Raw genomic sequence first — 27,793 nt, 5'->3', positions numbered from 1 at the left:
TAAAACAAGAGAAAGAAACATTATTTACTCCTTATAGGTGGCGGGTGCGACACACGTGCGATTAGGCCATTTTGGGATCCATTGGTCAATGGTGACATGTGACTTCTTGTTCTGTACTTGTACAAGTTCGCGCTGTTCCGATTTCCCGATGAATCTTTTGCTGTAGAGTATGTTAATGTAATTCAGGGGCACGACGCAGTCGTCAAACGTAACTCAAAAACCTTGCAGACGTTCAGCGGCCCTTCAACAGAAGGTCAATTGGGTAAACGTTGCCTGGCCTGAGAGGATAAAAAACGGCGGGCAACTGGCTCATCAAAGCTGCTCGTCGCGCAAGCTGTCAAGTTCAGCCGTAAGTATACAGACTATTATTGTATTTTTTGCAGATGTAGAACTGGCGCCCTTGCATTGAGCCAGATAGCGCTGCTATTTCGCTGTGGCGGTATGCATGCATGTTTATCAAGAAGGAGGAGTAGACTTCGCGTATCTCCGCCACCTGCGTCTGGCGCTTCGCCTCGGATGCTGGCTGGTGTGCGTTGTTCTTCGGCCAGGTTGATCGCGCCCAGCTGGGTCTCAGGGTCAGAGCTGTGCAGGGTCTCCCAAGTTCTTTGGTTATTTATATTTACGGCCCTCCTTGGGGAAAGGGGCATGCACGTAGTCCTCAACATGTCGACAGTGCAGTAATTTTTTTCCAAACGTTGGTATTAAGGGAGAAAAAATACGATGTCACGCCACAGAAAGACTTTTTGCACATATCGCAGTGTCCGGATTTTGCAATAACGTAAACAAGTGGAGCCATGGTTAAAATACTTTGTGCTTGTTTCTGTACTCTGAAGGGACGGAAGAGGAAAAGTTTTTCAAGAACTGGTCCTAGATACCAAAAACCGGCGTTATTGGGTTTTTCAGATGCCGTAATTTTTTTACCGGCGAATGTTTATCAATGTTTTTGGGTTAGAACCGGAAAGTACATTGCCTGCTTGTGCCGTCTGATTTTTTTTTTTAACGATATTTACTGCCTAAGGGCATCAGTAGGGTATGAGATGAAGAATGAAGAAATGATTAAATTAATGGAAAAAGGTTGGGTGATTTTATGAAGTCAAGGAGTCCCTGCGTCCAGGTGATATACGAGGCAGGATTGTTTGCTGGCAGGCTAGCTTTCGCCAAGTGCCGGGATTCGTGTCAATTTCAGTGCTGGGCAGTCCCACAGCAAGTCGGCTTCAACATTTTTGTTCTTGCATATCGGACACCGTGGGTGGGGATATAAGTGTCCCCGCCCAGGGTGTTCGATATGTAAAAACAAAAATGAACATAGTCATTGCTTTTTCAGAGCAAGAGCTCAATTTTGAACTGTGGCATTTGTATGTTAAGGCAAGTGATGTCATTCACAAGCCATAATAATGCAGCTGCATGGGAACAGCTATCAAGAGGTTTTGGAAAGGGCAGAGAAGGACAAAAAAAATCAAAATAACAACAAATCAGAGTATACTATACCTGCCAAGCATGGCATTATCTGAAACAATTCAAGGGGGAACCAAAGTAAGAAGTAATGAGAAACAAACATGTTTGAAAAAACAATTGGAGCTTATGCTTTTACAGGAGGGGGGGCGGGGATCCAGAGTATGCACATGTGCTATGAATAAAGTGTACTATTTACACTTTATGGGATTGTTTTCACGACTAGTTGTGGCAGAGAGGAAATATATTTAAGGAATACTAATGCTTCTTTCAAGATATTGTTGCAAGATAACGACAACGAAGTGTTTCCTTCACTTGCCTCGTGGAAGGGACAGGGAGATAACAAAGTGGGCCTGGTTCCATGTTGCTGCTCGCGGCTATGCTAGTTGAGGCTGTTGTAAATATACTGTAAATACATAGAGTTTTCACGTAACAATATTTGCTCCCATTGGTTCCAATGCTCTAAATTTATGGATTAGATATGCCAGCCTATAATTTGTGTCCCTTGAAGATTTAAAGCCCAACATGGAGAATAAGTAAATAAATTTCAACAACCTTACGGCCCATCTGATCGAAATGCTGGGAAACTGCCTTTGGGAGGGCTTTGCCTGTGTCTGCCCGATGTTCATTTACCCTTCTGTTCATTGATTGCCCTGTCTCTTTCGGACAAGTTCGGAGACATAATTGAAAACCTGCTTGAAAAGCCATGCCCTTTGCTGACTGCAAATATCGCTCTGTAGGATGAGCAAATGAATGCGCTTCCTCGACTGCCATGGGCAAGGCACTGAAACGTGGGGTGCAGCACAGATGTCCGCACAGCTTCTCCGCACCTCCAGTTCCCCCAATTTACTGCATGTAACACACTGCTCCCCTGCAAGTTCACCGTCATCTGGGGAAGCCATCGCGCAGGGCGAGCCACGAAACTTTCGCTTACCAGTGACGACTTGAAATGTGCCCATGCCACAAAAGTGTAATGCGATGATCAATTACAGTACTGGTACCAGCAGCTGATCAGAGTTATCAAAGCTTATGCTACGCCGCACGTTCAGATTATAAGGATGGTCGACTCTGGCAAAAAACAAAACAGATCTGCCGCTCCAAACGGCCTGGAGTAGAAGTTGCAGTGAAGGCATGTTCGCGAATGTGGCAGTTAGTCTTACCGTCATATTCATGACTGCGCCTTCACTCGAACTTCTACTCCAAGCAGCCCCTGAGGCCCGTTTTTCGTTTCAGAAAACAACCTCCACTCGAATAACTCCCACAGTGCCAGAGAGAACTCGAGTTTTCTCAAGAATCTCTAGTCGGCAATGCCGCTGCCTTGGCGCCGCTCCTCGACCACTCCACTTGTAAACACTGAGGACATCACATCGTTTGCTCGCTGTGTGGACTTTGTTCTACCGGTATACCAAACTTCACGAAAGTGGATATGACGAGGATGCACCAAACCTTTCTCTAAAGCATTGGCTGAAAGTGACAGCGACCCAGGACATCTGGCACGTTATCGTTTTACAGGTGTGGCCGTGGCCTCTTGCTGCCCGTGCCGAGCTTTTATAACTGTGATCAGCCGCCGGTACCAGTACTGTAATTGATTATCGCATTATGCTCCTGTGGTGTGGGTACATTTCAAGTCGTTGCCGATGAAGTGAACTTTTCGGAGCCTACTGAGTGCAGAGTTGAGGCGCGCATTTCACGGTTAATGGTGAGCTTGAAGGTGGACTCGAGCTGTGGGGGAGGCGCACTCCTTCCATAGCTCGCCCTTTCTGATGAACGGCGGCAAACTTGTTGTGGGGGAAAAGCATGTCGCAAGCAGTAAGCTGGGGTGCACCGAAGGCGCGGTGGGGCTGTGCGGACATCTGTGCTGCACCCCACACATCAATGGCTTGCCTGTCACCTGAGGGTACGTAGTGCGTCTTCGGACGCGCGGCACTGTCGAGGGAGTGCATTGGTGTGCTTGTCCTACGGATGGATATTCGCTGCCAGCGAAGGCATTCTCTTCAAGCACATTTTCAGTTAGGGCTCCGAATTCAGGTGTATGCGCTGAAACGCACTGTGAAGCAGCATGCAGGTTTTCACCGTTTGCCCCCGAGCCCTCTGAAGGCCAAAGCCATGTTCATAGAAAGTGCCGGCTTTTACTTTTTTTTTTTCCAATGTATTTTGATGTCTGTCAAAGCATGGCAATAAAAAAAAAAAGGCAAAGGGCGAGAACATCTCACACCAACCGAAGCATTCACACCATTTCTCAAAGCCTATGTCATGTACTGCGTAAACTCTACGTCACCAGCAGCGACTGTTGCCAGGCGCAAAAGCATTTTTGGTCGTTTTTCACAGCCACCCTTTTCATCTAGCCTGCAAAACAAGTTCCACTATGCTCTTAACATCCAACTTGCTTGCGAAGGTTGTTTAGAAGACTCAACATGAAAAACTAAGCGTGCTACTTTAGCACACAGTTTTCGGGCCAAAAGTACGCCTTAATTTCATCCCCATACGCCATTTGCGCTGCTTCGAGTGGAGAGAGAACTTGTCAGAGGTAATGCCGAGTTGGATTCATGGATTTGGGGGCGCTACACCGCTGTCGACATGAGCTTACCGCGTCTTCTCGCACAGGTGCTTTTCGGAGCCCTGCTGATTCCATGGCCAGGCGACGGCTTCTTCAATGTGGCCGGATGCTTGGCCCCGTCTTCATCTTCTTCAACGGACGCACGCGAGGCCGTGCGAACATCGCCTTTCCCGGAAAACAACGAACAAGCGCCAACTCTGGATACATTCACTTATCTGGACTGGCAACCACCCTCGTCAACTGATACCAGGGGGGCGGAGGCTCTACTTAAACGCCGCATTGACGTTCTGCTGCCGGGGCGCTACTCCGCTGTCGACATGAGCTTACTGCGTCTTCTCGCACAGGTGCTTTTCGGAGCCCTGCTGATTCCATGGCCAGGCGACGGCTTCTTCAATGTGGCCGGATGCTTGGCCCCGTCTTCATCTTCTTCAACGGACGCACGCGAGGCCGTGCGAACATCGCCTTTCCCGGAAAACAACGAACAAGCGCCAACTCTGGATACATTCACTTATCTGGACTGGCAACCACCCTCGTCAACTGATACCAGGGGGGCGGAGGCTCTACTTAAACGCCGCATTGACGTTCTGCTGCCGGGGCGCTACACCGCTGTCGACATGAGCTTACCGCGTCTTCTCGCACAGGTTGGTTATCGAAACCCTGCTTCTTGTTACCGGTGCTCTAACCGATGTGTGATTGCGGTGTCGTGCCCCGGCAGTCTGTTGGAGTGGGTTAAGAAATGCATGGGTTTACGTACTTTGTCCCATCGTGCTTTCTCTGCATTGCTTTTACTCCTCTCGGGAGATGTTGAATTAAATCCTGGCCCTAGTCCGGACAGTGGTAGTATTGATGCATGTACTATTGAGGGCATTTATGCAGTTGTCCGCAGGTTAGAGCAGGGACAGACACGCTTTCTTGCCGATCTTGAAGTAGTTATGAAGGAACAGAATGCTCTTGCTTGTTCGCTGCAGGAACTTCAAAACTCAGTCGCTGTACTGCAAAATGATTTACTTGCAGTCAAAGAAGGCGCCTCAGATAATCGGCGTAGACTGGTAAACGCGAAATCGTCCCTCGAGGATGCATATAACAGGACACGCAGAAATAACTTGATAGTTTTTGGCTTATCTGACTGTGAAAATGAAAGTTGGAAAGAATCTGAGAAAAATGTTATCGCGTTTTTCCAAACTGAGCTTGACCAGATCACCCACGCAGATGATATCGAACGTGCTCACAGGCTCGGAACTTTTCGTGAAGGAAAGAACCGGCCGATTATTGTAAATTTCTGTAGGTTTAAAGCAAAAGAACTACTGTTGTCGTGGGGATCAAAGCTAAAGGGTAAACGATATGCTATTCGTGCGGATTTCAGTCCCGCTGTTAGACGCGCTCGCTCAAAACTGTACGAATATGCTCAAACCACGAACCTCTCATTCAAACTGCGTTTCGACAAACTACATATAGGCAACAAAATTTTTGTCTACGATAGCGGAGATGACATGGTGACGGAAATAAATACATAGCTAAATGTCAACCACTGCTCAAAGTCTAAAGCTTTGTGCGCCAGTGCAAAATCTAATTCTCCTTGCAGCCTTCCGCTTAGTATTTTGCTAGTTAACTGCCGAAGTTTGAAAAATAAGGTAGACGAATTTGCTGCATTGCTTTCCTCTGTTCGACCACATGTTATTATCGGGACTGAATCTTGGCTTCATGAATCCGTTGCAGATATCGAAGTCTTTCCTTGTGGCTATGAAGTTTACCGGTGTGATAGAAACACACATGGTGGTGGTGTTTTTGTCCTTATAGATGAATGCCTTCAGAGTAGTGAGTTACCTAGCTCTTTTGATAATTCTGAATCTGTGTGGTGCAGGATTAGACTTAACCATGGCAGTTACATCGCTATTGGGTCCTTTTACCGGCCTCCTGGTTCTTCTAGTCCAGAATCATTTAGTGAGTTATCAAGCTTTTTAACTACCATAAATAGTGATTATATACTTGGAGGAGACTTTAATATGCCTGCCGTTCACTGGAATAAGGGGAAACCTGTTTTGGCTGATTCGACTACCTTATCTCTAGCTTTTTCAGAGTTTATTACAACTAATGACCTGACCCAATTCGTGACTGAGAGCACCAGACGAGGTCATGATAGTGAGAGTACCTTGGATTTGTTTTTTGCTAACTCTGAGTCATTGATTAAAGATGTAGTTGTCATCCCTGGTATCAGTGACCATGACAGTGTTGTGGCCACGTGCTCTACCACTTCAGTCAGATCTGCCCACAAACATCCCAGGAAAGTGTTTTCTTACGACCGAGGTGATTACACGTCAATTTCAAGAGAACTTTCTAGTTTCTACCCTCTTTTTTATGAAGTCATCCAGTCACTGGATATAGATGGAGCTTGGATTCTTTTCAGAGATAAACTAATGGCTTTAATTGAGCAACACATCCCTTCAAAAATTATTACACGGAGACGCCGGAATGATAAGCCATGGGTGGATAAGAAAATTCGGGCATTAATTAATAAGAAACGCCGTCTGTATGCCACATATATAAGAAATCACAAGCAGTCTGTTTTCCAGGAAATGCGCCAGATAAGCTACAAAATTAAGCAAGAAATAAAGGTAAATAAACATATTTATATTTCATCGCTTGATACAAGGTTAAGAGAAAATCCAAAAGAATTTTGGAAATTTATTAAAATCAATAGTAAAGAGGTGACCTCTGTCCCTACTTTGTTAGTTGACGAGAAGACAGTGTCCGACGATTATGAGAAGGCCTGCTGTTTCAATTTTTATTTTCAATCCGTCTTTACTGCCGCATTCTCTGGTGAATTGCCTGAAGCACAAGAAAAAGCCTACGAGGACATGCCCGCGGTTACTGTCACATATAATGGTGTCCTCAAGTTACTTTCTAGCCTAAAAAACAAATCAGCCAGTGGGCCTGATGCCATCCCGTCGCATGTATTGAAAGCTTGTTCACAAGAAATTGCGCATTTCTTAGTAGCCTTGTTTAATAAATCACTATACAGCATTTCTTTACCTGCAGACTGGAAGGCAGCAAATGTCATCCCAGTCCACAAAAGTGGTCCCAAAAAGGCATTGCAAAACTACAGACCAATCTCTCTTACATGCATATGCTGCAAAACTATAGAACACATTATTTACAGTTCTGTGATGAAACATCTCCAAAACAATAATTTCTTCTCAAATGCTCAACACGGCTTCAGGCCTGGCTTGTCGTGCACGACTCAACTGGTAGAATTTTCTCATGATCTCTTTTATTATTTTGATCTTGGTTTTCAGGTAGACTGCATCTTTTTGGATTTCCGCAAAGCCTTTGATACCGTTCCTCATGCTTTATTGTTATATAAATTATCTTCTCTCTGTATACACCCTGAAGTAGTAGACTGGATTAGAGGTTACTTATCTGGGCGAACTCAAAATGTTGTAATCAATGGTACTAATTCAACGAATGTCACCGTAACCTCTGGCGTGCCCCAAGGGTCTGTCTTGGGGCCTTTGCTATTTCTAGTCTTTATAAATGATATTGTTGAAGGGCTTGAATGTAAAGTGAGATTATATGCTGACGATTGTGCCATTTACAGGAATATACGAAATGATCTTGATGTAAGTAGTATACAGAGTGATCTGAACAAAATTCATTGTTGGTGCACTAAATGGGGCATGTCTTTGAACACTGCTAAATGCCAGTATGTCTCATTTTCCCGTAAACGTCTTCCCGTGAGATCAGTCTATAATTTGGACGGGCTACCACTTGAAAAGGTCCAACATTACAAGTATCTAGGGGTCTATTTTTCAGAAAATTTGACATGGAACCGACACATAGAATATTTAACCTTAAAGTCATCTAGAACGCTAAATCTCATTAGACGAAATTTTTATAAAGCCCCCACAAAAGTAAAAGAACAGCTATACGTAACTAACGTCCGTCCTATACTCGAGTATGCTTGTGCGGCATGGGACCCTCAAAGCTCTTACCTTGTGGAAAAACTTGAACGCATCCAAAACCGCGCTGCCAGGTTTGTTTCCGGCAACTATAACTTCCGTAGTAGCATCACATTAATTAAAGAAAACCTTAGATGGAAAACATTGGCTCACCGGAGACTAACCGCAAAATTAGAACTTTTTTACCAAATATACTCTGATCTTACGGGAATAAACAAGAGCTTGTACATTCTACCTCCACATTTTATCTCTGAACGCCGCGACCATAAGCTGAAAGTTCTTGTAACGCGATGTCGAACTGATGTGTTCCGTAATTCCTTTTTTCCTCACACTTCTTCACTTTGGAATAGTCTTCCTAAGAGCATAGCACAATGTAAAACAGGTAAACATTTTCAGTCTTTCCTGGCGTCCAATTTGTCGTAGTAGCTTTCCACCCTTTTAAACCTGTTTCTCGCACTCACATTTTCAGTGTTGTTCTTTTTATTGTTAAACAAATGTGCTTTACTGTATACTTTCGGTATTGTAACATGCTCATTTTAGGTATTTTTTTTCCGTTATTGCCCCCCCTGCTGTAATGCCCCTGGGCGCTGCAGGTACTTGTATAAATAAATAAAAATAAATAAATGAATCCAAATTGGCCCTGAAGTGGAGGAGTGGCTGTTTTCTCCACTCCAAGCACTGGTGGTAGAGCATCGAGTCGAGGCACGTTTACAATATGGGCGCTAGTTGGCATTCATGTGAGAAAACCATTTAGAACTTACAGTACAAGAATCAAACTGAACTTGGTGGTCTATATTGCTGAGACTTTCAGTTTGCACATCCCATTCCTATTATGCCTGCAATGCAGTTGCAGGCTTTCAGGCACTGTTGAAACATTCACAGCGCCACTTGGTTTCGCATTCAGTGGGAGTACCCATTTCATGGCAGTTGTATCAACACATGAAGCTCCTGATAATTTTTGATGGCAATGTTTGTACCTCCAGCCGTCAGTCAGGATTTTAATTGAGATGTCCCAAGTTTGGTCAAAAGGTTTTCTGTGGGTAAAATTAATGATTGAGCACCTGTTGGGAGCAGCTTGGCTCCACAGAAAATTTCAACTGTACTGATATTTTGAGGTATGCAATTGTATGTTACCAAAGCTTTACTTGTTTCGTTTGCTGTTTCTTCCAAATTCGCTTGTATTATAGTCACAAATGCATGCATTCAAGATTAAGCGGAAAGGGAAGGGTTCGAGAGCTTGGGTTTTGTATTTTCTACACCGCTAAAAGATAAACTGTTCATGCAGTGAAGTTCGTAATATAACAGTGTTTTTTTTTTTATATAAATGCTGCTGTGTAAAAACAAAATTTCATTGTAAATTAGGATGGATTAGGGCGGACGTTAAGAAGCGGCAGATGTTTTTTTTTTTTTCTTTCTTGTTTTTTTGCCAGAGTAGACCGTCCTTCTCGTCTGAACGTGCAAAGTAGCATAAGCTATGGTGGATGCGAATGTTAAGAAGCGGCACATTATCTTTTTTTTTTTTTTGCGAGAGTTGTCCATTTTTGCATTTATAAATCAACGAAAGCATGCGGTCAGCTGTGATCATGACACCGGCTTTTAGAAGGGCAGTACTGGTATATCTAACCTGACCAGATTTGGGCTGCATTTGAGAATTTTATTCACTTATTTTGCATTAATAGGGGCTGCCATATTTGTTACAGCTTACAGAATTTATTATTTTGTTACAGTATTTGATTGTTTTAAATGTTAAAAAGAGGGCTTTAATTTGTGTCTTGTTTCCTTCCTCTTCAGTTCATGCGATGTCAAAATTTCCCCACCTACCTTACTCTATGGTCCAGAGTTTTTTGTGTCACAAATTCAACAATGCAGCGAGTGCATTGAAGAAAGCAAGCAAAGAATCAAACAGGAAGGGTCAGGGTTCGGGCTAGTGGGTAATCTACATGAGGTTCCATAGCGCACATTAAAGAAGGGACAGAACACAAGCACTTGTGTTCGGTCCTTTTCTTGATGCGCACTATGGAACCTCATGCATAAACGAGAAGTATGTTTCACTTCTCATTCTCTGATAAAAAAAAAAAAAAATGCCTCCAAGATTCTAACCCGCATTCCTTTACTCTGAAAAATGGAACTATTATATTCATGTCAGGATCAGATAAAAAAACAGAATGCCCCGTTGTGGTTTCCATTACAGGTTGGTGGCTTTGCCATAGTCTACATTTCAAATACGGCGTTTCAGACATTGCAGTTTCCAACTCCAGCTCAGCTTTTTTTACTTTTGTTTTGTCATCATTCATAACCATGTTAAGAAGGAACAAACCATCTGGTTTCTAAAGCTAGTTCTTGTAGCAGTATATGATTGAATGTTAAAAAGCCTACCTTAATTTGTGTCTTGTTTTCTTCTTTTTCAGTACACGTTGCGTCCAAAGTTTGGAACCTATCCAGATCTGCGGTCCGGACTTTCTACTTGCTTTCGTTTAGCACGAGATCAGTGTTTTGCTACTCTATATAATGGTGTATTGTAGCACTGTTTCTTGAAAATTAAACTCTGTAAATAGATATTGAGTGGCATAGGCGTATTTCCTTTCCATGGACTGTATTGTGATTTAATGATGCGTGATATGGTATGGCAGAAATTGTTTGCTGCGAGTACTATGAAAGACCTCATAGTGGAGGGCTTTGGAAATTTCGACCACCTGGGGTTCTCTAATGTGCACTGACATTGCACAGCACTCAGGCGCCTTGCTTTCCACTTCCATCAAAAAGTTGCTGCTGCGGCCGGGATTCGATCCCACATCCTTAGGCACAGAAGTCTTGGATGGATGGAAGGATAGAATATAGGAGCATCCCCTTTGAAACGGGGTGGTAGCAGTAGCTATCATGCTCATTTTTCTCCATATATCTTAATTATTGATTTAGAATAGTTAACTAAACCATCATTCTATTTATTAAATTTTCCTCCTACATTACTAACATTATGTCACTTCTCTGCTTTTAAGCCACCAATCTTCCAGCCGTTTTTTGTTAGTTTCCACCGCCGGTTTATTCACCCGGCCACTGTTATCTCTAAACCCCAGAGCTTCAGGAACAGTGATTGCGCCTGCATCAACTTCCGGATGGATACCATTGCATTCGAGTATAATATGGTCAATTGTTTCACTGGAGTTTCCACATACAGCACATGTGTCATCTCCATTGTTAAACTTCTTTTTGTAGCTGCGTGTTCTAAGGCACCCTGATCTAGCTTCAAAAAGTAGGGCACTGCCTCTTGAGTTATCAAAGAAATCTTCCTTCCTGATCTGCATTTTCCACTTTCGGTATAATTCCACACTCTGTTTCTTTTCCATCGAATTTATCCAATTTTTACCTTCTGTGTTTTTCACCTGTTGCTTCATGCTCTTTATTTCTCCGTCGTTGTTACTAGCATACTAGTTAGTTTCCTAGTTCTTTTCCTCCATTGTGAGTCAACGCTTTTTAGGTACAGGTATTTAAATACCTTAGATGCCCATCTGTTACTGTCCAATTTCCTCAGGCGTTCCTCATATAATATTTTACTCTGAGCTTCCCGTACTTCGAAAGATGCCCAGCCCATATCTCCCTGTACCGCCTCATTTGTAGTTTTGCCGTGGGCACCTAGTGCTAATCGTCCAACGGATCTCTGATTTGTTTCTAATGTCCACTGTACCTCTGATTTTAGGCACAAAACCGCATTTCCGAAAGTAAGTCCGGGCACCATAATTCCTTTCCAAATACCCCTCAATACCTCATACCTATTCAGTTCAGTTTAGTCGTTCAGTCGTGTCCGACTCTTCGTGACCCTATGGACCATGTCACGCCACGCTTTCCAGTCTCTCACTATCTTCCTAACATCACATAACTTTATCTGCAGTGCCTCGAGGATGCCATCTAACCAACGCGTTCGCTGCCTACCCCTTCTCCGGCGACCCTCTTCTTTCCTTTCCCAACATCAAATCTTCCTCCAGCGACTCCTCTCTTCTCATCAGATGACCAAAGTAGCTGAGGTTTAACTTTAAAATTTGACCCTCCAATGAACAGTCAGTGTTTATGGTCGACAATATCGACTGATTTGATCTTCTGGCAGTCCAAGGAACTCTCAAGAGTCTTCGCCAGCACCACAATTCAAACGCGTCAATTCTTCGGTGGCCAGCCTTTTTCACAGTCCAACTCTCGCATCCATACATCACAACTGGAAAGACCACAGCACGAGTTATACGGATCTTGGTTGGCAGACTAATGTCTCTGCTCTTTACTAGGCAGTCAAGGCTAACCATTGCTCTCTACCTATTGTATCCCCACTATGCCTTATGCTTCATTATCCCGGGATTCCTTCGCCCTTTGGCCTTGAGTGATTGCTCATGCTTTCCAATGTATGCCAATCCTTCATTTACCCATACCCCCAAATATTTATATTCTGCTACTCTAGGTATTTCAAGGCCTTGAAATTTAAGACCCTGATCAGTTGAGCCGTTCAAAATCATCAGACCTGACTTAATTGCACTGAAACTGAGGCCTAGAGCGTCCCCTTCGTCTCCGCAATACTTAACTAGAGTTTGCAAAGACTCTCGGCTAGCAGCACAATATCGTCTGCATACATCAAACCGGGGAGGCGCTGCTCTACCGCCTTTCCACCTAATCTGTATGACAGGTTAAAACCTAGGTTACTGTCTTGTATCCTCCGTTCCAGGTTTATCATATAAAGCATGAATAGCACCGGTGATAGAGGACAGCCTTGTCTTAATCCTTTGCATACTTTGACATCCTCCGTACTTCTTAACCCTTCCCACGTAATTTCTACTTTGTTATCCCGGTATATTTCCTGTGGGAAATATACCGGGATATAGTCTTGCACCCTAGCCACAGCACCACCACGGTGGGACATTGCACTCAAATGCTTTAAATAAAGATATAAAGGAAGTTGTGTCACATATATTCAGACTGGGTGGGTAAAATACAGGGACGGAAATAACGGTAAGTTAGCTTAAATAACATTGACTTTTGAAAACTGTCAACCAAGGAGCATGAAAAAGGGTCATGACAATGGACACAAATGTCGCATTGAGGTGTTTGTCGGTATTGCCCTTCATTTATGTTTCTCGGTAGCTAGTTTTCAAAATGTCGGACGTATTTTCAGCATTTGGCAGCTATATTTTTGGTGCATTTTTGCTACATTTTTGTAATGCATCAAAAATATAAGCGCATCAAATTTTTCATATATTTTTAGTGCATTCCGAGAATGGTATAAATTATGCTTTTAGTATATTATTAGTATACTTTTCTTGGTTTGGAAAATATAGCTGCAACATATTTGTAATGCTCAAAAAAATATGAGCGTATCCTATTTTTCATATATTTTTAATCTATTCTAAGGGTACTTTCTGCCAGCATGAAAAATAGGTCAAGTACATTAGTAATACTTTCAAAGTACATTGTCAGTCTATAGGTGGAAGATTTTGTGAACCCTGCCAAGCTGAAGAAAGTACATTTTGAAGTATGTTAGGAATAAACTCAACAGGCAAAAAGCATATTTTAAACATTTTTATATAAAGATATGCAGTGTTGTACTCCTAGTATATTTATAACATATTTGTATGGCATTGGGACAAAAAATGCGAAATTAATACGAAATAAATACAATGCGCTTGAAGTACATTTTTAGTGTGGCTGTTTTTTGCTAACTTGCAGGCTTTTGTCAGCAGTTTCCTTTGAGACGACCTGTGCCTCTGTAACCCTGCTTTTTACATTCTCTTCGCATGGCAAAGGGGGTGAAGTGGTAGCTTCTTCTTCAGGAGGCGTGTTCTCGAGCATTTCTGTGAGGACCTGAAAGAATATGAAATATGCACAACACAAATGCCAGCCTACTATGAAGAAATACATAAAAATTTATGAAAACACTGACAAAAGCATTTTCTTTTTTAGTATCAATAACCACAGTGCCTTAGACTACATCCAAAGATTAGGAGCCTCAAGGAATTTACTATCCTGAGACGTGCTCTTCCCTGCACTCTGTTCTTTTGCATTGTGAAAAATGTAGTTGCAAGATTCTGTTCAAAAGAAGTCAGATTTATACTGATTAACAGCACAAGAGTGAGTGCAACTTTACTAACGAGCACAGAAAACTGCTGCCACTGCACCAATATGGTGCATTTTGACAGATATATGTTCAGAGGGTCAATAAGTGAGAATACGAAAGTTAAACTCCGACCAAAGCTCTCAGTTTTATGCTGTACAGATATACCCCCGCGTACTACAACGCTTGATAGCACGCAATTAAAAAAAAAAATTACCGTCCCACCGCGGTGGCTCGTGGTTGTTTTGACGAATGTCGTGGAAAGAAAACAGACGGGCTGCCGAGTCACACCTTATTAACTGGTGGGCCTCGTGTCGCCGACTGGTAGCTGCGGCGCACAGGATATGTTCACACGATCCAGTATACAGTTATGGCCCTCGGGTGCCGATTGCTAGGACGCTAATTTCGAGGCAGAGGGATTTGGCCCCGCCACAGCAGATGCAAGGCGCCATGTGTAATATCCGATGTATGGAGATTCGGGCATGAGAAATATTTCCCGAGCCACTATGTCCTTCACATAGCTCTAGTCAGTTCGCGGAACGTTGAACCACACAAGCAAACCACGGACAGGCACAAGGGTACCTTAAACACTTGCCTCCCGCCGCTTTCTTTTGGCGAAGGCCGCTCTTGGAGGTGGCGAGGCGTTATTGTTGTGCGGGAACACTGACGGAACGACTCCGGGCTTCAGTCGCGCTGATTTAATTGGAATTCCGAGTGCCCGCATCGTTCCCAAGCTCCGATAATAGTCACTGTCACGGAAATGGTTCGAGCACAACACAGTTGATTTCGTAGGTACGAAATTTTTCCTCTTCACGTCAGAGACCCACCGCGCTGAAAGTTTCTTGTCCTTTGGAAACGTGTGAAACACCACATCGTCCCGGCCGCAGGTGTTCGCGCAGCCGAATGCTGCGCAGAACGACAACATGATGGCCACTTGTCGCTACACCCACTCCACACAGAACGCTCGAACTAGAAAAAACAAAAGGCACTAGCAAATGATTACGTTGAATCGTCGTTCGCCACGCCAAAGCGCGAGACACAGCGGAGCAAGCAATGCGGGACAGGCAGGACGGCCGGCCGGCTCGCGGGTCCCCGTGAATGGCGTCACTTCCGCCAGCTCTCCAATTTTGCCATCCCCCAACCCGGCGCTTCCGGAGGCGACGGGGGCGTGTCCGCGCGGGTTTTTAAAAGGCGATTGCGGCTGTTCTAACGGACAGAATCGAGAAAAAATTTACACATATGATTTTCGAGGTCTTTTCTTCCCAACCACAGCATTTCATGCAATTTGAAAACCGCTTCAGCTTCCCTTTGAAACCTTGAAAGAGTTTCAAATAGCCATTCCAGCATAGCGCGCTGCTCTAAATGAATACCCAAGCGTGCATGGCGTCTCCTGAGGGACGTAAAGGACTTATAGTAAAGGAATTGCAGGGATCGGTTTAAGCACCTGGAATAGGTAGCCTCTTTGTTAAATATCGCACCAATTGCATAGCATGTGAAAATAGCTCCGAAGAGAACCGCGCCCTCCTCTGTACCTCAGTTATCCCGGCGGCCGCTACGCGCGGAGTGGCGAACGTGGCATGGATGGATGGATGGATAGAATATAGGAGCGTTTCCTTTGAAACGAATGGTAGCAGTAGCTATATCATGCTCATTTTTCTCCCTATATCTTAATTATTGCTTTAGATTGGTTAACTGAACTATCATTCTATTTATTACATTTTTGTTTCTACATTACTAACATTATGTCACTTCTCTGCTTTTAAGCCACCAATCTCCCAGTCGTTTTTTGCTAGTTTCCACCGCCGGTTTATTCATTCGGCCACTGTTATCTCTAAACCCCAGAGCACGGTGGAAGAAAGAGAGGTGCTCCGACGGCGCCGCGAGGAGCGGCCGCTTAGTATGACTTTTACGCACGACGCGGCCGCCAGGGGCAGCACGGCTACTGGGGGATGCAAGACAGTAACCTAGGTTTTAACCTGTCATATAGATTAGGTGGAAAGGCGGTAGAGCAGCGCCTCCCCGGTTTGATGTATGCAGATGATATTGTGCTGCTAGCTGAGAGTCTGGAAGAATTGCAAACTCTAGTTAAGCATTGCGGAGACGAAGGGGACACTCTCGCTTCAGTTTCAGCGCAGTTAAGTCGGGTCTGATGATTTTCAACGGCTCAGCTGATCAGGGTCTTAAAATACAAGGCCTTGAAATACCTAGAGTAGCAGAATATAAATATCTGGGGGTATGGGTAAACGAAGGATTGGCATACATTGGAAAGCATGAGCAATCACTTAAGGCCGAAGGGCGAAGGAATGCCGGGATAATGAAGCATAAGTCATTGTGGGGATACAATAGGTATGAGGTTTTGAGGGGTATTTGGAAAGGAATAATGGTGCCCGGACTTACTTTCGGAAATGCGGTTTTGTGACTAAAATCAGAGGTACAGTCGACATTAGAAACAAATCAGAGATCCGGTGGACGATTAGCACTAGGCACCCACGGCAAAACTTCAAATGACGCGGTACAGGGAGATATGGACAGGGCATCTTTCGAAGTACGGGAAGCTCAGAGTAAAATATTATATGGGGAACGCTGCAGTCGTTTACTTTAATCATTCGACGACGCACATTGCCTTCATTCCTGTGCACAGTTTGTTTCTTTCATGCAGTCGAGGCTATGCATGCCTGCAAGAAATGTGAACGGCAAATCGAACGCTCGGCACGCCAGCAGAAGCGGCGGAGAGGATGGCCCCCAGAACACGTGCTGACCGTAGCGGCTGCCCTCTCTTCTGGTCACACTAAGCGGCCGCGCGCTCGCTGCAGCGCGGCCGCGCCTTCGTAGTAGTAGCACCTCTCTTTCTTCCACCGTGCCCCAGAGCTTCAGGAACAGGGATTGCGCCTGCATAAACTACCGGATGGATACCATTACATTCGAGTATAATATGGTCATTGTTTCACTGGAGGTACCACATACAGCACATTGTTAAATTTCTTTTTGTAGCTGCGTGTTCTAAGGCACACTGATCTAGCTTCAAAAAGTAGGGCACTGCCTCTTGAGTTATCAAAGAAATCTTCCTTCCTGATCTGCATTTTCCACTTTCGATATAATTCCACACTCTGTTTCTTTTCCATCGAGTTTCTGCAGTTTTTTTTCACCTGTTGCTTAATGCTCTGTATTTCTCCGTCCTTGTGACTAGCATACTGACTAGTTAGATTCCTAGTTCTTTTCCTCCATTGTGAGTCAACAGGTATCCGGATCTCTGATTTGTTTCTAATGTCGACTGTACCTCTGATTTTAGTCACAAAACAGCATTTCCGAAAGTAAGTCCGGGCACCATTATTCCTTTCCAAGTACCCCTCAAAACCTCATACCTATTGTATCCCCACAATGACTTATGCTTCATTATCCCGGCATTCCTTCGCCCTTCGGCCTTAAGTGATTGCTCATGCTTTCCAATGTATGCCAATCCTTCGTTTACCCATACCCCCAGATATTTGAGGGGTAATTGGAAAGGAATTATGGTGCTCGGACTTACTTTCGGAAATGAGGTTTTGTGCCTAAAATCAGAGGTACAGTCGACATTAGAAATAAATCAGTGATCCGTTGGACGATTTGCACTAGGTGCCCACGGCAAAACTACAAATGAGGCGGTACAGGGAGATATGGGCAGGGCATCTTTCGAAGTACGGGAAGCTCAGAGTAAAATATTATATGAGGAACGCCTGAGGAAATTGGACAGTAACAGATGGGCAGATATTTACCCAAATATTTATATAAACAGGTATTTAAATACTCTAGCTGCCCCTCTGTTACTGTCCAATTTCCTCAGGCGTTCCTCATATAATATTTTACTCTGAGCTTCCCGTACTTCGAAAGATGCCCAGCCCATATCTCCCTGTACCGCCTCATTTGTAGTTTTGCCGTGGGCACCTAGTGCAAATCGTCCAACGGATCACTGATTTATTTCTAATGTCGACTGTACCTCTGATTTTAGGCACAAAACCGCATTTCCGAAAGTAAGTCCGAGCACCATAATTCCTTTCCAATTACCCCTCAAAACCTCATACCTATTGTATCCCCACAATGCCTTATGCTTCATTATCCCGGCATTCCTTCGCCCTTTTGCCTTAAGTGATTGCTCATGCTTTCCAATGTATGCCAATCCTTCGTTTACCCATAACCCCAGATATTTATATTCTGCTACTCTAGGTATTTCATGGCCTTGTATTTTAACACCCTGATCAGTTGAGCCGTTGAAAATCATCAGACCCGACTTAACTGCGCTGAAACTGAAGCGAGAGCGTCCCCTTCGTCTCCGCAATAGTTAACAATTTTTGCAATTCTTCCAGACTCTCAGCTAGTAGCACAATATCGTCTGCATACATCAAACCGGGGAGGCGGTATAGACCGCCTTTCCACCTAATCTATATGATAGGTTAAAACCTAGGTTGCTGTCTTGTATCCTCTTGTTCCAGGTTTATCATATAATGCATGAACAGCAACCTTGATAGAGGACAGCCTTGTCTTAATCCTTTGCATACTTTGACATCTTCCGTACTTCTTATCCCTTTCCAGGTAATATCTACTTTGTTATCCCGGTATAGTTCCTGTAGGAACTCTATTATCTCATAACCGATACCTTTATCTTATAATATGTTCGAAAGGAGTTCCCTGCTTACGTTGTCGTACGCCCCGTTTGTGTCCAGGAAGGCCAAATACAAAGGATCTATTTTCCACTCTAGATATTTCGATGCATTGGGTAAGCACGAACAGGCTATCATCTAAGCGCCTCTCCGAGCATCTTGTTACTTTCTACCCATGCTTGCACCTTTAATTTCAGCGCCTGCATGGCTAACCTGTACATCCCTGTTGCACGTCGCGTCCTCTCGCGGAAGTCGGTGGCTGCCATCATTCTTCAGATAAAGATCGCTTGTGTGTCACTACTTGGTGCGATATATGTCAGGGATACACATAAGCTCTGCTTTTAAGCGTATGACGCAACATTGTTAACAGCTATAGTCGGCAGCTGCACTTTGGAGTCTTCTGCATATTGATTTTCAAGCTTACCTTTCTACTTTTCCTCTCTAGGTCATCAATCATTATTTGCAGTTCATCCCCGAGTTGCTTACCAAAGCAATGTCATCAGCAAATCGCAGATTACTGAGGTATTCTCCATCTACCCTTATCCATAACTGCTCCCATTCCAAGTCTCTGAATACTTCCTCTAAGCAAGCTGTGAGTAGTACTGGGGAGATTGTGTCTTCTTGCCTAACACCTTTCTTTATCAGAATTTTGTTACTTTCTTTATGCAGAACTATGGTTGCTGTGCGGTGACTTCCGGCACTTTCCGGCACTTTCACGTTCGGCTCGTCTACCCCCTGATTTCGCAATGCCTGCATCGCCGCCGAGGTTTCAACTGAGTGAAGTGCTTTTTCGTAATCAATGAATGCTATGTATAAGGGCTGGTTATATTCCGAGCATTTCTCTATCACCTGATTGATGGTATGGATATGATCGATAGTAGAGTACCGTTTCCGAAACCCTGCTTGATCCTTTGCTTGATTGGAGTCTAAGGTTGCCCTGATTCTATTAGCGATTACCTTAGTAAACACCTTATACGTAAGAGACAGTAAGGTGATTGGTCTATAATTTTTAAGGTCCTTAGCATCCCCTTTCTTATGAATGAGGATAATGTTTGCATTCTTCCATGGTTCCGATACCGTCGATGACACCAGGCACTGCGTATACAGGGTGGCCAGTTTTTCTAGCACGATATCCCCCTCGTCCTTCAGCAAATCTGTAGTTAGCTGATCCTCTCCAGCTGATTTCCACCTTTTCATAGTTTCTAGTGCTTTCTTGACCTCGTCTTTCGTCACTGATGGAACGTCTGACTGTTTTTTCCTACCGGATATCTCATTACGGTGTGTAAGATGTGTATAGAACTCCTCGGCTACTTTGACTATCTTGTCCATATTCGTGATGACGTTTCCCGCCTTGTCCCTTATCGCATACATCTGGTTTTTGCCTATGGCCAATTTCTTCTTTACCGCTTTAAAGCTTTCCCCGTTCTTTACAGCATGCTAAATTTTCTCCATGTTATACTTCCTTATATCGGCCACCTCGCGCTTATTGATTAGCTTTGATATCTCAGCCAATTCGATCTGGTCTGTTGGATTGCAAGCTTTCATACTCTGGCGTTTCTTAATCAAATCTTTCGTCTCCTTAGACAGCTTACCGGTATCCTCTCTAACTATCCTACCGCCTACTTCTACCGCGCACTCAGTAATGATATCTCTGAAATTATTGTTCCTTGCTTCTAGGATAATGTCGCCATCCTCGGTTAGAGCTGAATACTTATTATGTAACGAAATCCTGAACTCTTCTGCCCTCCTCCTCACCGCTAAATTCATGATATTAGGGGTGCACAAAACACAGGATGAACTATGGGGGGGGGGGGGGGGGTAACTACCGCCATTCCTGATCAGGGTTAGCTTTTTGTGCAGAAGACTTGTGGCTGCTGTGCGGTTTCCATATACCATTACAGCGTTTCTACATATGCCTTTCCTATGCCATGGTTATGTAATGCATACATGATTGATGCTTAGACTAAATCAAATGCTTGTAATATAAGCAGGTTGTATGTAGGGGTTGCTTACGGTACTTATACGATTATAGCACGAGTTACTTTTTTTAGAAATTGCATCACTGAAACAGCACTTCATGCTGTATTCAGAAGCAATATCTGAATTTAACACTTTACTTTTTTTGCTGGTCATCAAGATAGCTTTACCACCAGGCAAGCCAGTTGCGAAGAGAAGGCAAATTTCCGGCAACTTCGAGGCTGTAAAATGAGGCAAGGTTAAAAAAAAGGTAACCATAGAGAAAGACCAAAAGGTGGAAGTGAAAAAAATAATAAAAAGCTGTAGTTATTGAGGGTTCGAACTCTCCTGTTTAATATCATTACATCATGGCCAATGGGCGAAACATGCAGGGAGAGATGCGGGATTCTAAGCGAGAGAAGAAAGCATGTAGTGCTTAGCAAATCGTGTCTAATCAAGAGGGGGGAAACGAGTAGTGGCAGTGAATAAACCACTCGGATACTTTTCTTTTGGATTTTTAAATGCAGTCTCCTTTATTGTCACATCCCCAGCTATGGTTGCCTTTAATGTTACGATTTCATGTTATAATCGTGAGCTTGTGTTGGAATCGTGACAGAATTTTTTTGTTTTTATTCTCGACACAAACTCTTCCCTCACATCATATATTCATTACGGAATTGTTTACTGTAAATACTGTATATTCTGTGGTTCCTCTTTCATCTGATTGGTACCGTGAACATCGGCTGTGGTCAAGTGGTGTGCCTGAAATCCAGCCTGGCCTTTTTGTTCACTAAAGTCTAGGTTTCCTCTTAATCTATCGGTGATTACCACATTGAATGCATTTAAACCCAGTTATAACCTAACTACGACAGGTCTGCAGTTTTATTTCTTGGTTCTGTGAAATTTTTGCGTGAAGAAGAGTGGAAACCAAAATAAGGAGTACATATAAGTGAAATCACCGTGGGAATGTTTACAGTAAACCCCCATTTCTCGTAATCATAAACTTGGGAAAAAACATTTTGCAATTGCACTGTTAGAGCAACTGTGGCAGCAGCCTCCACCATCCCCGCTGCAGTTCGCGCAACATGGTTATGAGAGGTGTGAGGAGGGTGGCCAGAGACACCTCGCCTGGGAATTGCTTGAGCCTGACTGGCCGTGAAGGCACCTGTGTCTTCACGTATGTCCCCGCTCTGTCTGCGCAGCACAGCCGCCCCAGGAAATACATACTTGCCACTCACATTTGCCACTGCTTTCCTCCGTCCCCATTCCAACATGCGAGAGCTGTCATTGGAATCTTGCGAGCAGTTGCATGGTGGTGACCTTTAAATCTGTCAGTGAAGAAGTTAGTGATAGATACTGATTGATCATGATAGTTAGTGACATTGATGATAATGACAGAGATTACTATGATGTCATGGCCGAAACTTACACCATCATGACATCACATTCAGTCATGACGTTACCAGGCGACTCGAGCACATGTGAAGGTTAACCCGATCCAGTCGTCAATGCAGCGCCTTTAATTTGGCGTTTGCTCAAACGCCACATGACACAGCATACAAAGGCAGACGCAGTACAGCAAGCATCAGCAGCACTTCAAATTGGTTTACAGGAAAGAAAAGGCGTAGTATCTCACACTTCTCCACGAACACCTGAATCGAGCCATGAGGAAAACGAGGAAGGAGGTGCCATAGTGGAGGGCATCAGACCACCGTGCAATAAAGGCTTTCACCTCATTGCTCTTTAGTGGTCCAAAGTGCCCCTAGAGTTTTTACTTCGCTCGTATGAGCATTCAGTTCAGTGCTGCATAGTGTGATGGTAAAAAAGCACGAGTACCAGGGACCGATCCATTTGTCACCTGCAGTCGCTCATTGCGACCTTGGCTGTTCCTTTTATGTTATTTTGTGTTTGTCATGACACATTCATGTGTTACCCCGCCGGGCGTACCCGGGTTCGAACCCGACCTCGGCGGCTGCGTTTCGATGGAGGCGAAACGAAGTGGCGTCCGTGTGCTGTGCGATGTCAGCGCACGTTAAAGATCCCCAGGTAGTCGAAATTACTCCGTAGCCCTCCACTACGGCTCCTCTTTCTCTCTTTCCACTTTCACTCCCACCTTCCTCCCTTCCCTTACGGCGCGGTTGAGGTGTCCACAGAAAACAAGTGAGACAGTTACCGCGCCTTTCCCTTCCTATAATATAAATCAGTTTTTTACCCGCCGGGCGTCCGTGTGCTGCGCGATGTCAGCGCAAGTTAAAGATCCCCAGGTGGTCGAAATTACTCCGTAGCCCTCCACTACGGCTCCTCCTTCTATCTTTCCACTTTCACTCCCATCTTCCTCCCTTCCCTTACGGCGCGGTTGCGGTGTCCACAGAACACAAGTGAGACAGTTAGCGTGCCTTTCCCTTCCTATAAATAAATCAGATTTTTTTTTTACCCCGCCGGGGCGGCGCAGTGGTTAGGGCGCTTCCTGAGGATGCGGGATCGAATCCTGGCCTCGGCGACCGCTTTTCGATGGAGGCGAAAAGGAAGGCGACAGTGTGCTGTGGAATGTCAGTGCACGTTAAAGAACCCCAGGTGGTCCAAATTTCCGGAGTCCTCCACTACAGCGTCTCGCATAGCCTGATTCGCTTTGGGACGTAAACCCCACAAACCATTCATGTGGTTCTGCCAGATATACAGCAACTTGGCACTAGCTAACAGAAAGTCACTCTAGAGAGTAGTGATGTGGTACTAGCTGGTAAATGGTAAATGGTATTATATTGCGCAGGGCCACTCTAGCATTTTTGTTGTTTTTTTCCCGGAAGCGTAAATGGAATTATTTTTGACTCGGGCAATTCGCAATTTGAACGCCTATGCTCTTCTCTAGCGTAGCTCTGTGCCTGCACTTCACTGCAGTGCAGGCTTGAGCCAGCGGCAAACGTATACACAACCAGCGCTGCCAGCTTTGGCGAATTTGTCTGCTCGAGATTGTGGTTACAAAAAATAAAAATAAGCATCAATAACCCCGCATGCTCACTTGAGATGCAGACTAAAGGTCGTTCCTGCAGGAAGCATATTCAAATTCAGATGTGGGTTTCAGTTTGAGCACGAGCAGAGTGGTGAGTGGTTTTCCACATTAACAGTATTGAGCTGCCCTTCTGCCAGGAAGTGCTCTTTGCGAACTGATAAGTACAGTAGAACCCCATTATAGTAAAGTCACCGGGACCGGCCAAAATCTTACTATATCAGTTGTTAGTGATGACATGGTCCTGAAGATACTATCTCGTAATTAAAGTCTGCTTACTAAGCACACCTTGTTGCTTTATGAATAGAACACTCTAAAATGCCTTCCATCTCTGTCATCGTCTCTGTGCCATTTCCTGTTTCATTTTTTTTACAGCTTGTAGAAGGACCTGTTTAGCATGAATGCAACATAGATACGAGTGCAGCCGAGCTTGATTTCAGCTGAGAACCAAAGCATTGCGTGAGCGCGGCATCATTTTCCGCTGTTTCCTTATTTTAAGAGGCAATAGATGAAAAATGTGCGACAGTCCAGCACTGCAAAACCGCACAAGCCACGCCTCCAATTCTTACCACTCCTCCTTCGTGGTGAACAGTGTTGTGTGAATGTTCGGCCGTTTCTTTGCTTCCCTTTTTCTTGCTGCACTTTTACTCTATCTTTAAGTGACCGGCCGTCTTCTTTTTGTGTTTGTAGTCAGCTTTACATTTTTCCCCCCACGCGCTGCATGCTTTCCCTCACGGCTCCAAAGCCTTAAATTTGGCTACTTCTCAGTTCTGATGAGCCTAGCGGTAAAACCATAAAAAATAAGCACTAATTTCTTTTTAAGAAGAAAAAATTTCCTTGCGATTCTAAGTAATGCGTGTGCAGCAATGTCATTTCGTGGGAAGTCGACGCCGCGGCCAGACTTTGTTGCACCAAACTACTGCACCAAGTTTGCACATAGCTGCTAAAACGAATCGCAACAAGTTAATACACACAACGCCTTAGGCACTTTTAGGCATGATGTGCAAATAGGCGTCACTCAAGCTTGCGCGCGTTAGGCTCGGAACTGCGATTCAAGTTTGCCATAGCGGCTAAAATGAATCGCAACATGCTAATACAAACAGCCTTACAGGCACTTTTAGGCATGATGTGCAAAACGGGGTCATCCAGCCTGCGCGCGTTAGGCGCAGAACTGCGATTCAAGTTCGCATATAGCTGCTAAAACGAATCGGAACACCCTTACAGGCACTTTTAAGCATGATGTGCAAATAGGCGTCACTCAAGCTTGCGCGGGTTAGGCTCAGAACTGCGATTCAAGTTTGCACAAAGCGGCTAAAACGAATCGCAACAAGTTAATACACACAAAGCCTTACAGGCACTTTTAGGCATGAATATCCAAAACGCTGTCATCCAGCTTGCGCGGGTTAGGCTCAGAACTGCAATTCAAGTTTGCACATAGCAGCTAAAGCGACTCGCAACAAGTTAATGCAAACAAAGCCTTACAGGCACTTTTAGGCATCATGTGCAAAACGCGGTCATCTAGCTTGCGCGGGTTAGGCTCAGAACTGCGATTCAAGTTTGCACATTACGGCTAACACCAATCGCAACACGTTAATAAACACAAAGCCTAACGGGCACTTTTAGGCATGATGTGCAAAACGCGGTCATCCAGCTTGCGCGGGTTAGGCTCAGAACTGCGATTCAAGTTCGCACATAGCGGCTAACACCAATCGCAACACGTTAATAAACACAAAGCCTAACAGGCACTTTTAGGCATGATGCGCAAAACGCGGTCATCCAGCTTGCGCGGGTTAGGCTCAGAACTGCGATTCAAGTTCGCACATAGCTGCTAAAAGGAATCGCAACACGTTAATACACACAAAGCCTTACAGGCACTTTTAGGCTTGATGTGCAAACTGCGGTCATCCAGCTTGCGCGGGTAAGGCTCGGAACTGCGTTTCAAGTCTGCACATAGCGGCTAAAGCGACTCGCAACAAGTTAATACAAACAAAGCCTTACAGGCAAAACGGGGTCATCCAGCTTGCGGGGTTAGGCTCAGAACTGCGATTCAAGTTCGCACATAGCGGCTAAAACGAATCGCAACAAGTTAATACACACAAAGCCTTACAGGCACATTTAGGCATGATGTGCAAAACGCTGTCATCCAGCTTGCGCGGGTTAGGCTCAGAACTGCGATTCAAGTCCGCACATAGCGGCTAAAACGAATCGCAACAAGTTAATACACACAACGCCTTACAGGCACTTTTAGGCATGATGTGCAAATAGGCTTCACTCAAGCTTGCGCGGGTTAGGCTCAGAACTGCTATTCAAGTTTGCCAATAACGGCGAAAACGAATCGCAACAAGTTAATACACATAAAGCCTTACAGGCACATTCAAGCATGACGTGCAAAACACGGTCATCCAGCTTGCGGGGGTTAGGCTCAGAACTGCGATTCAATTTTGCACGTAGCGGCTCAAACGAATCGCAACAAGTTAATACACACAACGCCTTACAGGCACATTTAGGCATGATGAGCAAATAGGCGTCACTCAAGCTTGCGCGGGTTAGGCTCAGAACTGCGAATCAAGTTTGCACATAGCGGCTAAAACGAATCGCAACAAGTTAATACACACAACGCCTTACAAGCACTTTTAGGCATGATGTGGAAACGGGGTCATTCAGCATGCGGGGGTTAGGCGCAGAACTGCGATTCAAGTTCGCATATAGCTGCTAAAACGAATCGGAACACACAAAGCCTTACAGGCACTTTTAAGCATGATGTGCAAATAGGCGTCACTCAAGCTTGCGCGGGTTAGGCTCAGAACTGCGATTCAAGTTTGCACATAGCGGCTAAAACGAATCGCAACAAGTTAATACACACAAAGCCTTACAGGCACATTTAGGCATGATGTGCAAAACGCTGTCATCCAGCTTGCGCTGGTTAGGCTCAGAACTGCGATTCAAGTCCGCACATAGCGGCTAAAACGAATCGCAACAAGTTAATACACACAAAGCCTTACAGGCACTTTTAGGCTTGATGTGCAAACTGCGGTCATCCAGCTTGCGCGGGTAAGGCTCGGAACTGCGTTTCAAGTCTGCACATAGCGGCTAAAGCGACTCGCAACAAGTTAATACAAACAAAGCCTTACAGGCAAAACGGGGTCATCCAGCTTGCGGGGTTAGGCTCAGAACTGCGATTCAAGTTCGCACATAGCGGCTAAAACGAATCGCAACAAGTTAATACACACAAAGCCTTACAGGCACATTTAGGCATGATGTGCAAAACGCTGTCATCCAGCTTGCGCGGGTTAGGCTCAGAACTGCGATTCAAGTCCGCACATAGCGGCTAAAACGAATCGCAACAAGTTAATACACACAACGCCTTACATGCACTTTTAGGCATGATGTGCAAATAGGCGTCACTCAAGCTTGCGCGGGTTAGGCTCAGAACTGCTATTCAAGTTTGCCAATAGCGGCGAAAACGAATCGCAACAAGTTAATACACATAAAGCCTTACAGGCACATTCAGGCATGACGTGCAAAACACGGTCATCCAGCTTGCGGGGGTTAGGCTCAGAACTGCGATTCAATTTTGCACGTAGCGGCTCAAACGAATCGCAACAAGTTAATACACACAACGCCTTACAGGCACATTTAGGCATGATGAGCAAATAGGCGTCACTCAAGCTTGCGCGGGTTAGGCTCAGAACTGCGAATCAAGTTTGCACATAGCGGCTAAAACGAATCGCAACAAGTTAATACACACAACGCCTTACAGGCACTTTTAGGCATGATGTGGAAACGGGGTCATTCAGCATGCGGGGGTTAGGCGCAGAACTGCGATTCAAGTTCGCATATAGCTGCTAAAACGAATCGGAACACACAAAGCCTTACAGGCACTTTTAAGCATGATGTGCAAATAGGCGTCACTCAAGCTTGCGCGGGTTAGGCTCAGAACTGCGATTCAAGTTTGCACATAGCGGCTAAAACGAATCGCAACAATACACACAAAGCCTTACAGGCACTTTTAGGCTTGATGTGCAAACCGCGGTCATCCAGCTTGCGCTGGTTAGGCTCAGAACTGCGATTCAAGTTTGCACGTAGCGGCTAAAACGAGTCGCAACAAGTTAATACACACAAAGCCTTACAGGCACTTTTAGGCATGAA

The 27,793-nt window shown here is 44.6% G+C and overlaps 2 long non-coding RNA genes across 3 annotated transcripts in view; one reads left to right on the top strand and one right to left on the bottom strand.

The window, feature by feature from the left end:
• LOC146194183 (uncharacterized) overlaps positions 1-27,793 on the bottom strand; it is a 667,843-nt gene that overhangs the window by 381,588 nt on the left and 258,462 nt on the right. The gene's annotated exons all lie outside the window — the stretch shown is intronic.
• Positions 76-10,523, top strand: LOC146194185 (uncharacterized). 2 transcript variants are annotated; one of them, XR_014705782.1, is made up of 3 exons: positions 76-349; positions 4,057-4,650; positions 10,374-10,523. It is a non-coding gene; the product is annotated as an uncharacterized LOC146194185 (long non-coding RNA). The 2 variants fall into 2 exon arrangements; XR_014705783.1 differs by lacking the exon at positions 4,057-4,650.

Source organism: Amblyomma maculatum, chromosome 3 (genome assembly GCF_055883805.1).
Source record: "Amblyomma maculatum isolate TAMU_Amacu chromosome 3, ASM5588380v1, whole genome shotgun sequence".
NCBI lineage: Eukaryota > Metazoa > Arthropoda > Arachnida > Ixodida > Ixodidae > Amblyomma > Amblyomma maculatum.
Note: the sequence above shows the minus strand (reverse complement) of the source record. Positions and strands in the feature narration are given on the sequence as shown.